The following is a 14,966-nucleotide window of genomic DNA, read 5'->3' on the forward strand; positions in this document are numbered from 1 at the left end:
TTACTGTATAGTTAAAGTACATACAGAGCTATTTAGACAGGCCAGTGTGTGCATTATACATAGAGTACAGAGGCAGACTATGAGGTGCATGTGAATGGTGTGACTTTATGTGAACTGCTGGTGAGAGACTCTTATAGCTGCCTACTTTATAAGTAATTTGATTTGCGCGCAGAATTCATAATTCGACCCTGTTTGTGACTGGATTTCGGCTAAATATAATGAACCAGTAAAAAGACTGTCACGCATGTACGTCCTCAGAGTTCGGGAAAAAAAATCACCTTTTCTGTTTTATTTTAGTCATGTCCAGACAATAAATCTGTCATTTGTATATTTGGAAGGACGGCAAAGCTTCATAAACTCTCCACAGATTGTCCCTTATAGCTGTTTAAAGTCGCCCCTAAAATCAAGCTGACTAAAGAGTCTCGTATTTGCTCAGATAAAAACACTATACACACCATTCTAAGCAGTGAGGAAATGGCAAAAATGGAGGAGACTGCCGGTGGTCTCCCAAGTTTGTACAGCAGTGCTTTTCCTGATAATGCCACACATTCGGGTTTCTGCTTTCAGTAGCCTTCGCACGAGTGCTCCAGTCTCACACGGCACTTAAGTGTGATTAATAAGGTGCAGCGTTGTGTGTATGTGTGAGTGTATACGTGTGTGTTGGGGGGTGGCGGTGGTGGGGGAGTTTATGTCAAGATAAACGTGGAAATGACCTAGCAGTCACCAGCTTTTTCCTTTCGGCAACTGCACAGCGCCTAGCTCGAGAACAGGAGAGGCTGGGGTTTTTATCAAGCCGAGGGCTCAGACCACCAGAGGCTCTTGTGAAGGAAGGAAATTACCGAGTGCAAACATTCACAATACCCCAACTCAATTCCCCCTCCCTCATCTCTCTCTTTTCCTTCTCTCTCTGACTTCCACTCTCCTGTCCCTATGTTTATCAGGTTTTGGGGCACTGTATTTTGATGTCAATAAGCAATTTTTCTTGCCTGGTCTCCTGCCTGACCCCTTTAATCCATCAATATATTATTAGAGATAAAGTTTTGTGGACGCCTGCTGCAGTCACAAGATAAATGACATCTCTGAAGTCACGCATTAAAGACTAGATTAAGGCCTTGTGACTGTGTCTTCAGTGCTCATCTGTGCGCCTCTGTCCAACCTATCACACTAAGTGACAAGAAAGAAAAATAATGAACTGAGGCAGAAAAAGCAAAGAGATATTTCTTACACACACAACCCGCGTCTGTCTTCAGCCGGGATTAGGACGCATTAGAGGCGTGCTGGAGAAGAGGAGAGAGGCAGCGAGGGAGCGTCGCTGTTTGTGTGTGTCTAGGCTGAAAGAAAGGGAATTTTAGCCCTCTATCCCCTTTAAACCAAAGGGAAACGGGCGCTTTGTCTGAAACATTGTCAGCCTTATTTGTTGATCCAGCAGATGGAAAGATTTTATTATATTTAACACGCACAGAGTATTTGTATGCAGTCCATATTTAAGTGTGGTGTTTATTTAAGATTCAAATTAGATTCTTAGCTTGATAAATTAAGGGACTCTGTGAAAATTATTCAGGTGGGGTGGAGAGAGAATTTTATTACATTTTCCTCTTTTCCGGCATCGCAAAATAATACATTATAGAAAAATTGTAGTATGTTAATGGGACAGCAGGTGAAATTATCAGAAATCCTACTAATTTGGGCCAATTTGAGGGTGCAGATTGGTTGTTTTTCAGAATTTAAATTAGCTGAGATCGGCATGATATCATATGTCAAAATCCGAATTTTGTCAGTAAAATGCGATTTGTTAGGCAACTGCAGTCATTTCCATGTTTCTTCCTCTGTTCTTATTGGGTATGTCATGTTGCCGTCTTTATAAGAAGGAATGTTTTTAAGTAGCACTGATACTTCTTTTTTAAAGTAAAGTAATATTTCATATCCTTTCATACTGAATATCTGTACATCGAGGCTCGTCACTGCTCTCTTTATTCGACAGTATTCCTCTAACAAGTAGGCCCGTAAAACCTCTGACTAATAGACAGGATTACAGACGTAAAGTGACATTTTTATAGCTTAAACTCCTGACTACCTGGACTAGCAGATATTAAAAGCATATCTGGTAGCACTTAGCGTTAAGTGGGACCAAGTGCTTATTAACTTTCTGATGCTCTAAGTCCGTGTCTGTTCCAGCCTGGGCTGATACGAGTTGGAAGTCCACGGTAAATGAATGCGGATGGATTTATGCTGGTCTTAGACCCGGTTATCAGCAGTTGTCACTTAAAACGGCGCCGGCCACGCTGACATTGTCACAACTGTGCAACGATGGGCAATATTTGAATTTCCCATTAAACTCTTCATGCTGCTTGTGTTTTCATGTGGAACCCCTTACCTGAGCAGGCTTTCCCTCCAAAGAAACACAGCTATATTCTCCCTCCAGCAGGAAAAGAGAAGAATCTGTTGTAGAATTATTCTCGCTCACATTCACACGTAACCTCTTTAGTGTTTGCCCTTTGAACCCGTCGACATGCATTCCTCAAATTCTGCATCCATTCAGTGGTCAGTTATTAGTAAGGAGAGGGCATAGCATTGTTGTGTTTGTTTTGTGCAGAAATACATTGAAAAAAATCTAACTTCTAAAATCAATTAAATCCTTTTCACATGAGGTTGAGATAAAAGACAGGAAAGAGAAAGCAGACATGAAGCAGATGAATGCCTCAAACTCAAAAGTGTGAATTCATTTGACTGGCTTTAAGAGACAAAATGCTCAAGGTTTTTCTGCAATAGCCAATTATATTAGATCTGCTCGTTCTCTGTATTTATCGTGACTTTAAAGGTGAGGACTGAGGTAAATGGGGCCCTTCCGTGCTCACATATTGTCCCCTTGTTTCTTTCTGTAGACAGTTATTTAATTTCATGCATTCCATAAACTCCATCATACAATTACAAATTAATTTCTTTACCACAGTCATTGCTTTTAGAAGGTTCATCCTTTCTCTTTCACGGTGATTTCAAACTTCATCTCTTACATAGTTAACTTAGTTCAAGCTGAATATGACTGATGTTCTCTCTGTTATAAGAATCTCACTTCATTGAATGGTTTGAGGCCTTTGTCAAAGAAACAGTCCTTTTAGCCTTTAGCATTAAAGTCTAACATTTAGCAAAACCATAGAAATAATTGTAATTGTAAGTGAACTGCTTGTGATACAAATTGCAGCTATTATTCATTCAGTTTTCATATAACTAGATTTAATTTTATTATTTAGTTCTGCTACGATTCACACTGAAATTCTATTGCGTGCTGCTTTTTTAAATGCAGATTCCTATGTTCTTACTTGGCACACTTAGCACTGTATACAACAAGTATGTATTTACACATTTGAAAAGTTATAGAAAAGTGTAGCTGTTTCCTATTCACCTTACCTCAGACTTTTAACACAGCTCCAGGTCATGACACCTACAGAAATACTCTTCTATATTGGTTGGAAGTGTAAGTGATGAGCAGCAGGAGTACAGAGCACAAATACTGTAGATCATTTTGCAGAGTGGTCTGGGAGAAGTCATCTGCCTCTGAATGTGAAAGACCAGAGATTGATGACCGTCTTTTGAAGGAAGAGTGAAGGAAGACGACAGCTACACGGCCTTTTCCTGTCCCGAGACAGGATGTTGATATGGTGGAGAAGTTCAACTACTGTGGGTGTCCACATTAGCAACAGGCTGAAACCAACACAGAGACTGTATAAAAGAAGGGGCTGGGCCGACTGCAATTCTTAAAGATGCTGAGATTATTGCTGAAGTATGCTGGCAATAAAAATTAAAAGTGTAGATCTGTTGAAACATGTGCCAGGTATAGCAGCATTGTAAGCAGTGATACAACATTAGTCAAATATAAGTACAAAAGTATTTTAAGTTGTGTAGTTTAAGTTTCCCTCGATATTTTAGTAAAACCATTAAAATCTGTTTAAAACCTTAACTAAAGTAACTTAACCTTGTACTCCTGCAGGAGCTATTTTATTATGTGATAATATTTCCACACATTAACTTGAATTTTTTTTTTTTTTTTTTTTTTTTTACATGTTTTTACATCTTGAATGTTTAATGTTGGCTTTTTAATCTGCTACTGAAAGCCCTGCTTTTCAACCATATAACTGTTGTCAGTTCCTGTCATGCGGAGTGGAACTGCTGAGGTTAACTATCAAGTGTTCCGCCAATGCTCTGTGCTGTCATTTGTTTACATTTTCATCCCTTTTGCCGCCTGATTGTGCTCGATGTGTTTCTGCCTCAAGTAGTGAAACAAGTTGTTGTTTCCACTGTTAGAGGGAATAACCTTCTTGCATATTTTGCAAAGTACTGTGCTTTGTTGGAGGTTGTCATAGTAGCTTCCTTTTGGTAGAATTAAATCATGCAGACATGCAGTTCTTATTCTCACACATGCCTGGGCTTGTCTCATTGTTTTACACTAGGTAGCTCCATGATGTTGCTTGAGCATGTTATACTGACATATTATTGATAATATTATATGACATAGCTTTATTGACCACCCTCTGTATCACTTACTGGACAGACAGCAGAGCACCCTAACAGACTGATTCCTCTCAGCTGCCACAAGGACAAATACTGGTAATCTTTTATACTTCATGCAGTAAGCCTTTTAATACTTTTTTTAGTACTCCAACTGCTGCAAAAGAATAATTAATAACAGGATAAATAGAGCATTTCTTTTTATTTCCTATTTTATCAGAATGTTTTAGAAGTCTGTTCCTTATGGCCTTTATAAGGCTTAACACATCTTTTCTGAATAGTGTTGATTCATGTAAAACAAATGGTTAAATCTTTTTTTTGTAAATTGAATCTCCACCTCGTTCACAGGATACTGCTGTGCTTAAGTTTTGCTAATAAGTTTGTACTGTATTGGGAATAGATGACACTTAAACAACTGACCATGTTAATCTGGCTGATATGGTTGAAAAAACATTTTGGCTTATAGCCGCTGACTGATGGTTGATGTCAGAGAAACAAAAAAAGCTTGGTTTTATAAACAACTGACATATTTTAAAGTCTTTCGTGTCTTTATTGTTCAGTTTTTTGAGCTGGACTGTGCAAAACTGATAAATGTTGGCAGCTGACATGAGTGACTACCATCGTATTTGTTGCTACTGTATATCTTTAAGCAGGGCTCATATTTGGTTTTATATTCATGTTTTTAATGTGTTAATGAGAGCCAGTTTCCTCAACACGTTCTCCACCTTAATTACTCGTATTTCTATCTACTGCTAACATTTTAACCTCGTATATAGTTAAAAATGGAAGACCATAACATTCTATTTTTTTCTACACTTCCCTATGGCAGTGAAAACAAGGATTGCAAGAATAAGATGTGAGTGGTGGGTATATAGGTAAAAAATTCAAATCATGTAAATAAGCCCCACCCACCTGTTGTTCAGAGGAACTACCATTTAGAAGACAGCTGTCTTAAATAGGGCTAAATCTGCTTGTTTCACACTCTGGGTAACATGAGGGACCACATAGCCTCAATATAAGGAGGATTATTTTAAACCATGAGTCATACAAAGCTACTCAAGAAGAGTCCAAGAATAGAAATTTAGAGCTTGAAATGAGCAGAAAAGATGCCTTTTCAGATACTAACAGCACTCTCCTCTAAATTATATCAGAAAAGTTGTGTAGCTCATAGTTCATTTGCAAAGTTTCCTTGGTTTTAGTACTTTCTCCTTCATTAGTCAGCAAACAGCTCAGCACTTCCTTCCTAATATTTGCTTTTTTCTACTCAGCAATAATTACCATTATGAAACCCTGCAGTGGAACTTTACTTTTCTCGATCATGACTACTTAAGGAAGTGCCCTCTTTTTCTATGCACGCATAGTTTTTTTTTTTTTTTTTTTTGCTGGGTGAATTTATTTATTTATTTTTGAGCAAATGAATGTGACGGCACTTTAATAGCTGCATGTTCTTGGACATACAATAGCAGCTCTTTGAGTGTGGTGGGCTGGGGCTGATGGCATTGTGAGTTATGTGCACCCGCCCCCTATGAGAGCTAACCAAAACAGATCAGTAGATAGCCTTTCTGAGCATGCTGAGTGTTAATCTACACTGCAGGGCCCTGTGGAGTGCATGATGGATCTGTAGTGATCAGTTAAAACCACATTGATGATAAACTAATGAATCAAGGCCTGCATTAATCACATCGCAGCTCGCACAGAAAAGACGAATGGAAATGCAAAAGTTCCATGCTAATGATGAACTACTAACAATTTGCAGGTGCACAAGGAGAAGGGGAAAATTACACACCGCGGTTTCATGCATAATCTTGGAAGATATTAATATATCTCACCCCCCTCCGCCTTTAGAGGCATAATCAAATTTCATTACCAGCCAAACCGACATGATTAAACAGAACAGAGTCGGAGTTCAGAGCCTCACACTGCGGCACACGTTGGCTGCCACTCACAGACGTCTCCACCCCCTTCATCATTCACAAACTCCTGCCCCCACCTCCACCCCTGCACCCCAGCACGGCCGGCCCCACTGGCTCACACAGATCCAAATCAGCATTTCATGTCCAGCCTCACATCTTTGACCACAGGTTTACTCTGCTTATGCCTTTATCTGTCAGTCATGTGAGTCCCGGGAGAGCAGCTCATCTGGAGATTCTGAAAAACCTGGTTTCTCTCAGGTGGGATAAAGACAACAGTCGTACAGTGAATACCTGCCCTGAATCATGTCTGACAAACTGATAAACTGCTGTGACGTGCTATGAAATGCATACCGGCTATAGGTTTTTTGAAATGAAATAGTTTCATGTAAGAGTATGATTCATGCCATGTAGCATTAGGAGGGATAAGCCTACAGTAAATGCCGTTTCTGTTCAAATTTCTGCATTGGTGCTTCGTCTCCTTCTGAATTCATTCCTTCACATAAAACGCCCGACTCTTATTTTCTGTTCCAGCTGTCTGCATGTCAACTACGGTTAAATAAAGTCAAGCTGTTCCCATCCTAGTCTGAGTTGGGTTGGGGTCAATCCACTCTGCTCTTCTGCTCCATTGACCCCTCCAGTTTCTGTTATCATCTCCCATCATGCTTTTAGAATAAGAGTATCTGCTTGTGACCTGTTTCCTGTTCGTGCTCTTCTGTTTTTTAACAACTCATTTATTAACTTAACTCTGGATCATATGTGTTTCCTCCTGTAAATGTGTGTGATGCAGAGTGAAAGGGATATTCTATATTTTTTTGTATCTGTCATTTTCTTTCTATCTCCCGTATGACTTCTTAATCCATCTGAATGCATAGAAGATAATGTTTTGGGCGAAATAACATAAGAGGAAAGATAGACTCCCAAGGACCAATATCTTTATTGCTTGGAGGATAAACGGATTATGTCAACCATTTTCTGCTGCTGACAGCTTTTCTTATTAACCGATTTTATTTTTAATCTGCCAAGGAAGAAATGCGGTTTTATGTCACAATAAAACGCTGGTCACATCTAATGCTGCCCTCAAACAAACAGATTTCTCAAAGCCATGCTGGGAAATTTGAAATAACTTTAAAGAGGGGTTTTGGGGAAAAGGGTGGTGGTGGTGCTAGAAAGGGGGTGAGGGGAGGGGGGGCCGGTCTTCATCCACAAGCTTGTTTAACTGAGGAGTAAAAAGATTTTTAAAGTCCTTCACAGCTGTATTCTTCTTTTAAATATTTATTTCTTTATTTTTGCTGATCTCCGTAGAAAAAGCCGCATCCATCATGACAAAATAGCTTGCGTGTGGGCTCTGCTGAGTCCATTCACGCGGCTCACATTAGGATAATACAAAGAAAAGAGCGGATGCTTCACTTAAGTGTGTGTAAGAAGACAGCAGTGGCTTCAATAAACAAAAGTGGGCATCGTAACGCTGCTAAAATCAGGCTTTCTATCTCAGGTGAACCTTCTACCTCTCTGTTAAGTGTGTGCAGGTGATTCTGGGGATCATCTAAAATGAAACCATTTGACCAGATTTATATGGAGGGGGTGCTGGGTGTGTGGTGCCACGGAGCTATCGTTAACCTCGGGGCTTTAGCGCTCACTGCTCTCTCATTTCATGCTCGTGATCTGAGGGTGTGAATTAGCCATTGCCCCCAGCAACCCAACTTAGTTACCGGCTGGACAACATGAAAGCAATACACAGAGCTGCATAAAGAATCCTCTCAAAGCCCCCTCCTTCCTCCACACCCTACATCCCTACCTTCTCCTGGGGGACTGAGAGGGTGGTGATGGGTAGGTGGGGGAGGCCCGTGTCATGTCTGTAATGGACAAGTGGCAGGATCATCTTTTTCTGGGATGGGGAGCTTAAAGTAAAAATATTCAGATTTACTTTGTGATTTTCAAATGTACTCAAGCTTCTAGTAAGTCAGAAATAACACAAAGGGAAATAGCGCATCAGGAAACACAGATCATGACTGAGAATAGAATCATTTTTAATTTCTTTATGAACACAAAAGACTTTACTTTTTTCCCCCCTTTTAGAAAACTGAGAAAGCCCCCCCAAAAAAATGCAGAACAATTTGATCAAGAGCTAATGTATTTCCAGCCATATTTGCCTACATTCACTTAACCCATGTGGTCATAAAGCAAATGCAGTTCTATATAGCGTAAGTCTGTATTTTGGTGAAAGTATTTCAGCATTTTAAATGGATTTGGTTTGTGTGCAGACTGTTCCAATGATGGAATAACAACGCTGTTTTTTCAGGAAGGAATGATTGAGCTCGATACTGTCTGTGTGTGTGTGTCTGTGTGTTTGCACTGCTGCTGCAGGAGTAATACTGACATCAGTGCAGATATGGAGGCAGACGCCGGAATCAAGTCGCATGTCATTAAGGCATCCAAATTCTTCACAAATACCCATGACTGCATGCTGACACACTCTGTGACAGGCAACAGTTTGCCTTAAGAAGGAGCAATATCCACTCCTGTTTAAATGTTTATTGGAAACTCATGGAGGCAAAAATAAGGAATAATGCATAAACAGTAAGTTACAGGAACACCATATGGACCATTTAGAGCTCATGCAGGAACTTCCTTAAACTTGCTTACACATTTAATAAAATCTTGTCATTCTGATTACTGTGATTATGATCCCATTTTTTTGAAATCTGCTTTGACGTCATCTACTTGTAGGTGTTCTGTGAGTGACATTACCTATGATTTTTCCTCCAGCCACACTGTGGCGCTGCTTTGTGAAGCTGATCACACTATGGATTCATTTCATTTGGCTAATGCGACACCTCGCTTCCTCTTGACTTGGCTCCTCCCAGCGGGAGATATAAGGGAGAGAGAGAGAGATGTGAGGATGGAAGAGTTGTGTTTACCACACAGGATAACCTCACTCCCTCCCTCCAGCATCATTTTTGAAGAGACGGCAACTACTCATGATTCACAGCCTCTCAAATGTCAAAGAGTTCCTCTGAAAAATGCTGCGTGCCTCTTGACACAAAATCTACGACTCAGATAGTCTGTGAAACACTGCAACCGCGTTCTTTTTGGGCTCAGGCTGGATAATCATAATAAACCTCAATATTCTTTATTTGATAATTAATATGCTGCTGGTACTGCCTGTTCTGTTTTACCTGCAGTATTAAAAAGGATCAAGTTCTACTACAGTAACGCTGTTTCCACAACTGCTAATTAGATAGTGAAGATCATTATGATCAAAGGGGGGAGACTGTTCATTAAAACTAGAACAGCAGAATACACCAATTCAATTGAATTCTATTTTATTTATATATCGCCAAATCACAACAAAAGTCGCCTCAAGGCGCTTCATAGATACAGAGAAAAACCCAACAATCATATGACCCCCTATGAGCAAGCACTTTGGCGACAGTGGGAAGGAAAAACTCCCTTTTAACAGGAAGAAACCTCCGTCAGAACCAGGCTCAGGGAGGGGCGGCCATCTGCTGCGACTGGTTGGGGTGAGAGAAGGAAGACAGGATAAAGAAATGCTGTGGAAGAGAGAAAGAGATTAATAACAGATATGATTCAATGCAGAGAGGTCTATTAACACATAGTGAGTGAGAAAGGTGACTGGAAAGGAAAAACTCAATGCATCATGGGAATCCCCCGGCAGCCTGCGTCTATTGCAGCATAACTAAGGGAGGATTCAGGGTCACCTGGTCCAGCCCTAACTATATGCTTTAGCAAAAAGGAAAGTTTTAAGCCTAATCTTATAAGTAGAGATAGTGTCTGTCTCCCAAATCCAAACTGGAAGCTGGTTCCACAGAAGAGGGGCCTGAAAACTGAAGGCTCTCCCTCCCATTCTACTTTTAAATACTCTAGGAACAACAAGTAGGCCTGCAGAGTGAGAGCGAAGTGCTCTAATAGGGTGATATGGTACTACAAGGTCATTAAGATAAGATGGGGGCTGATCATTTAAGACCTTGTATGTGAGGAGCAGGATTTTGAATTCAATTCTGGATTTAACAGGAAGCCAATGAAGGGAAGCCAAAACAGGAGAAATATGCTCTCTCTTTCTAGTCCCTGACAGTACTCTTGCTGTAGCATTTTGGATTAGCTGAAGGCTTTTCAGGGAGTTTTTTGGACATCCTGATGTCAATAAGCAATAATGAATTGCAGTAGTCCAGCCTGGAAGTAATAAATGCATGAACTAGTTTTTCAGCGTCACTCTGAAACAGGATATTTCTAATTTTAGAGATGTTGGGCAAATGGAAGAAAGCAGTCTTACATATTTGGTTAATATGTGCGTTGAAGGACATATCCTGGTCAAAAATGACTCCAAGGTTCCTCACAGCATTACTGGAGGCCAAGGTAATGCCATCCAGAGTAAGAATCTGGTTAGATACCAAGATTTTCAGGGCCGAGTACAATAACCTCAGTTTTATCTGAATTAAGAAGCAGAAAGTTAGCGGCCATCCAGGTCTTTATGTCTTTAAGACATTCCTGCAGTTTAACTAATTGGTGTGTGTTATCTGGCTTCATAGATAGATAGAGCTGGGTGTCATCTGTGTAGCAGTGAAAATTTATGCTATGTCTTCTAATGATGCTGCCTAGGGGGAGCATGTATAGTGTAAACAGAATTGGTCCTAGCACTGAACCCTGTGGAACTCCATAATTAACCTCAGTGTGTGAAGAGGACTCTCCATTTACATGCACACATTTGAGTCCATTAGATAGATATGATACAAACCACTGCAGTGCAGTACCTGTAATACCTACAGCGTGCTCTAATCACTCTAATCGGATATTATGGTCAACAGTATCGAACGCTGCGCTGAGGTCTAGCAGGACAAGCTGTCCACTGTCAGAGGCCATAAGAAGATCATTTGTAACCTTCACTAAAGCTGTTTCTGTGCTGTGATGAGCTCTGAAACCTGACTGAAACTCTTCAAATGAGCCATTCCTCTGCAGATGATCTGTTAGCTGTTTGACAACTACTCTTTCAAGGATTTTTGATATGAAAGGAAGGTTGGAGATTGGCCTATAATTAGCTAAGAGTGCTGGGTCTAGAGATGGCTTTTTGAGTAAAGGTTTAACTACAGCCAACTTGAAGGCCTGTGGTACATAGCCGATTATTAGAGATAGGTTGATCATATTTAAGATCGAAGAATTAATTAATGGCAGGACTTCTTTGAGCAGTTTTGTAGGAATGGGGTCTAAAAGACACGTTGATGGTTTGGAGGAAGTAATTATTGAAGTTAACTCAGAAAGATCAATTGGAGAAAAAGAGTCTAACTTAACATCAATGGTACTAAGAGTAGCTGTCGATAATATTACATCTGTGGTATGATTATTGGTAATTTTTTCTCTAATGATAAAAATTTTATTTGTGAAGAAGTTCATGAAGTCATTACTAGTTAACGTTAAAGGGATGGTTGGCTCAACAGTACTCTGACTTTTTGTCAGCCTGGCTACAGTGCTGAAGAGAAACCTGGGGTTGTTCTTATTTTCTTCAATCAGTGATGAATAGTAAGATGTTCTGGCCTTGCGGAGGGCTTTCTTATAAATCAGCAAACTATTTCTCCAGGCTAAATGATGATCCTCTAAATTTGTGACACGCCATTTCCTCTCCATCTTATGAGTCATCTGCTTTAGGCTACGTGTTTGAGAATTATACCACGGGGTCAGGTACTTCTGATTAGAGACCTTAGTTTTCACCGGAGCTACAGTATCCAGAGTCGTACGTAGTGAGGAGGTAAAATTAGTAACAAGATAATCGACCTCTGTTGGGGTAGCGTTCAGATAGCTGCTCTGCTCTATGTTGGTACAGGGCATTGAAGATGATAACAGTGGGTGGATTATATTCTTAAACTTAGTTACAGCGCTTTCAGAAAGACATCTACTGTGATAGAGTCTACTCTCCACTGCTGTGTAATCAATTATTGTAAATGTTATCAGGAAATGATCAGACAGGAGAGAGTTTTCAGGAAACACTGTTAAATGTTCAGTTTCTATGCCATATGTTAAAACAAGATCTAGAGTGTGATTAAAGTGGTGGGTGGGTTCGTTTACATTTTGAGAGAAGCCAATTGAGTCTAATAACAGATTAAATGCTGTGTTGAGGCTGTCATTTTTAGCATCTACATGGATGTTAAAATCACCCACAATAATTATTTTATCTGAGCTGAGAACTAAATCAGATAAAAAGTCTGAGAAATCAGACCGAAACTCTGTGTAAGGCCCAGGTGGACGATAGAGGATAACAAGTAAGACTGGTTTCTGAGTTTTACAGCTGGGGTGGACAAGGCTAAGCATCAGGCTTTCAAATGAATTAAAAGTCTGTCTTGGTCTTTCGTTAATTAATAGGCTGGTGTGAAAAATTGCTGCCACACCGCCCCCTCGGCCTGTGCTTCGAGATTTCTGGTAGTTAGAATGACTCGGGGGTGTTGATTCATTTAAACTAACATAATCATCCTGCTGCAACCAGCTTTCTGTAAGGCAGAGTAAATCAATTTGTTGATCAATTATTAAGTCATGTACTAACAGAGACTTGGAGGAGAGAGACCTAATATTTAATAATCCACATTTCACTGTTTTACTCTTTGGTTCAGATGTGGATACTGTATTGTTCTTTCTTTGTGATTGTTTATGTTTAAGTTGTTTATTGCTGGTTTTTAGTTTGTTTTTTGTCTTTTTGGGAGCTGACACAGTCTCTATAGAGATGGGTTTTTGGTGGGGTAGCAGGAGGAGAGAAGCTGCAGAGAGGCGTGTAAGACTGCAACTCTGCTTCCTGGTCCCAACTCTGGATAGTCATATTTTGGGGGGTTTAATAAATTTGTCCATATTTCTAGAAATGAGAGCTGCTCCATACAAAGTGGGATGGATGCCGTCTCTCCTAACAAGACCAGGTTTCCTCCAGAAGGTTTGCCAATTATCTATGAAGCCCACATCGTTTCTGGGACACCACTCAGACAGCCAGCAATTTAAGGAGAACATGCGGCTAAACATGTCACTCCTGGTCTGATTGGGGAGGGGACCAGAGAAAACTACAGAGTCCGACAAAGTTTGGCAAAGTTGCACACGATTCAATATTGATTTTAGTGACCTCCGATTGGCGTAACTGGGTGTCATTACTGCCGACGTGAATTATGATTTTACTGAATTTACATGAAAGGACTGATACATTTTTGATTATGCAGTCTTTGCTGTATGGCTGTATGTTATTGATCGCTGGATGTAAAACATTATTGTCGATGCTAAAGCTTTTTTTAAATATAAAGTACAGATGTGATGTGTAAATGTTTGGATTGGTGTCTTAACATGTCCGGATTAAGCTGTTAGGGGGCCTAGGGGCAAAAGTTTGTTGTTGGGCCCATTTGATCCCTAGGCCCCACCTGGACTTCTATGGCTGAAAGGATTCAATTTGTTGATTATCTGAACACCAAAATACAGATAATCCCCAGGGAATGGAGCAAAATAGTCATAAATATAAATTATTATTTCAGTATCACTTGTACATTTTCTTTAAAAAATTATTTAAGTCATATCACAATTAACTTTATTGTAATCACATCATTATCAAGATGTGATTACAAGACAGTGCTGACCTGTATTTTATTATATCTGACTGTGGATAGGTTTAGGCAGAAAGATGGCATGGTTAACTTTAGGAAAAGGTCAAGACCCAGTTACACACTTGCCTTAGACACCTGTCGTCAACCACCTGGCAACCACCAGTTGCTAGGGAAAAGTGTAAATTCTTTATCTGCTTGGGGAGTGCTTGCTGGAGATTTCTGGTATTGGTTGCAAAGAAGTGTACGAAACCACTGATGTGACTACTTTCATTGCTAGAAGGTTTCTGGGGTTGGCAGTAGTTTGCTTGGAAGATTTGTGTGATTTGTCTACAAATGCTTGTAAACTACTTGGAGCCGCAGTGAAACTGTGAAAGCTGGATTCAAACCAGAAACAGAGAACATTCACTTTCAATGTGAAAGATTTGCTTTTTGAAATCTGTAGGTTGGAGCGGCAACACACAACTTTTGCTCCGCATCATCAGTGTGTGCAGACATATCAGTGTCTTGCATCTGCAGCTTTCATGACAGCCAGCAACCACTCAGCAACTGGTTGGGGAATACGCATAGGTCTCTAACCGGTCTCTTAGCATGTGTGACTGAGCCTAAAAGTTTCTCATTAATTTTCCTGGTTACTGTAGTCAGGATTTCAGAAAAAATACATTTTACACCAAGGCAAGATGTTCCAGAGCTGAACTTGAGTCTGTACTTTAGTTGTGCAAATTTAAAAATAAATGTAAAATGAATCAAATTGGGAACAACCAGCTTCATCCGAACTGCAGCTGGTAACTGTTTCATAAAACAGTCTTATCTTTTCTTATTTTCTAAATGCATCTACTGTAAATGCCGTGTGTAATTTACATTTACTTTTGACATTGCACCATTTCTCCGCTTGGACTGTTTATTTAAGCAGTTCAAGTGATGCTGATCAGTCTTATCTGTAGAAAGGAGAGCAGTGGAAGAAACATTAACAGAA

At 40.0% G+C, this 14,966-nt stretch overlaps 1 long non-coding RNA gene across 1 annotated transcript; it reads left to right on the forward strand.

The window, feature by feature from the left end:
* Window positions 1–7,574: 7,574 nt before the first annotated feature.
* Window positions 7,575–13,263, forward strand: LOC146491228 (uncharacterized). Its single transcript, XR_014872603.1, has 2 exons — window positions 7,575–12,243; window positions 12,514–13,263. It is a non-coding gene; the product is annotated as an uncharacterized LOC146491228 (long non-coding RNA).
* Window positions 13,264–14,966: the final 1,703 nt, after the last annotated feature.

This window comes from Neolamprologus multifasciatus, chromosome 23, assembly GCF_963576455.1.
Source record: "Neolamprologus multifasciatus chromosome 23, fNeoMul1.2, whole genome shotgun sequence".
Classification (NCBI taxonomy): Eukaryota; Metazoa; Chordata; class Actinopteri; order Cichliformes; family Cichlidae; genus Neolamprologus; species Neolamprologus multifasciatus.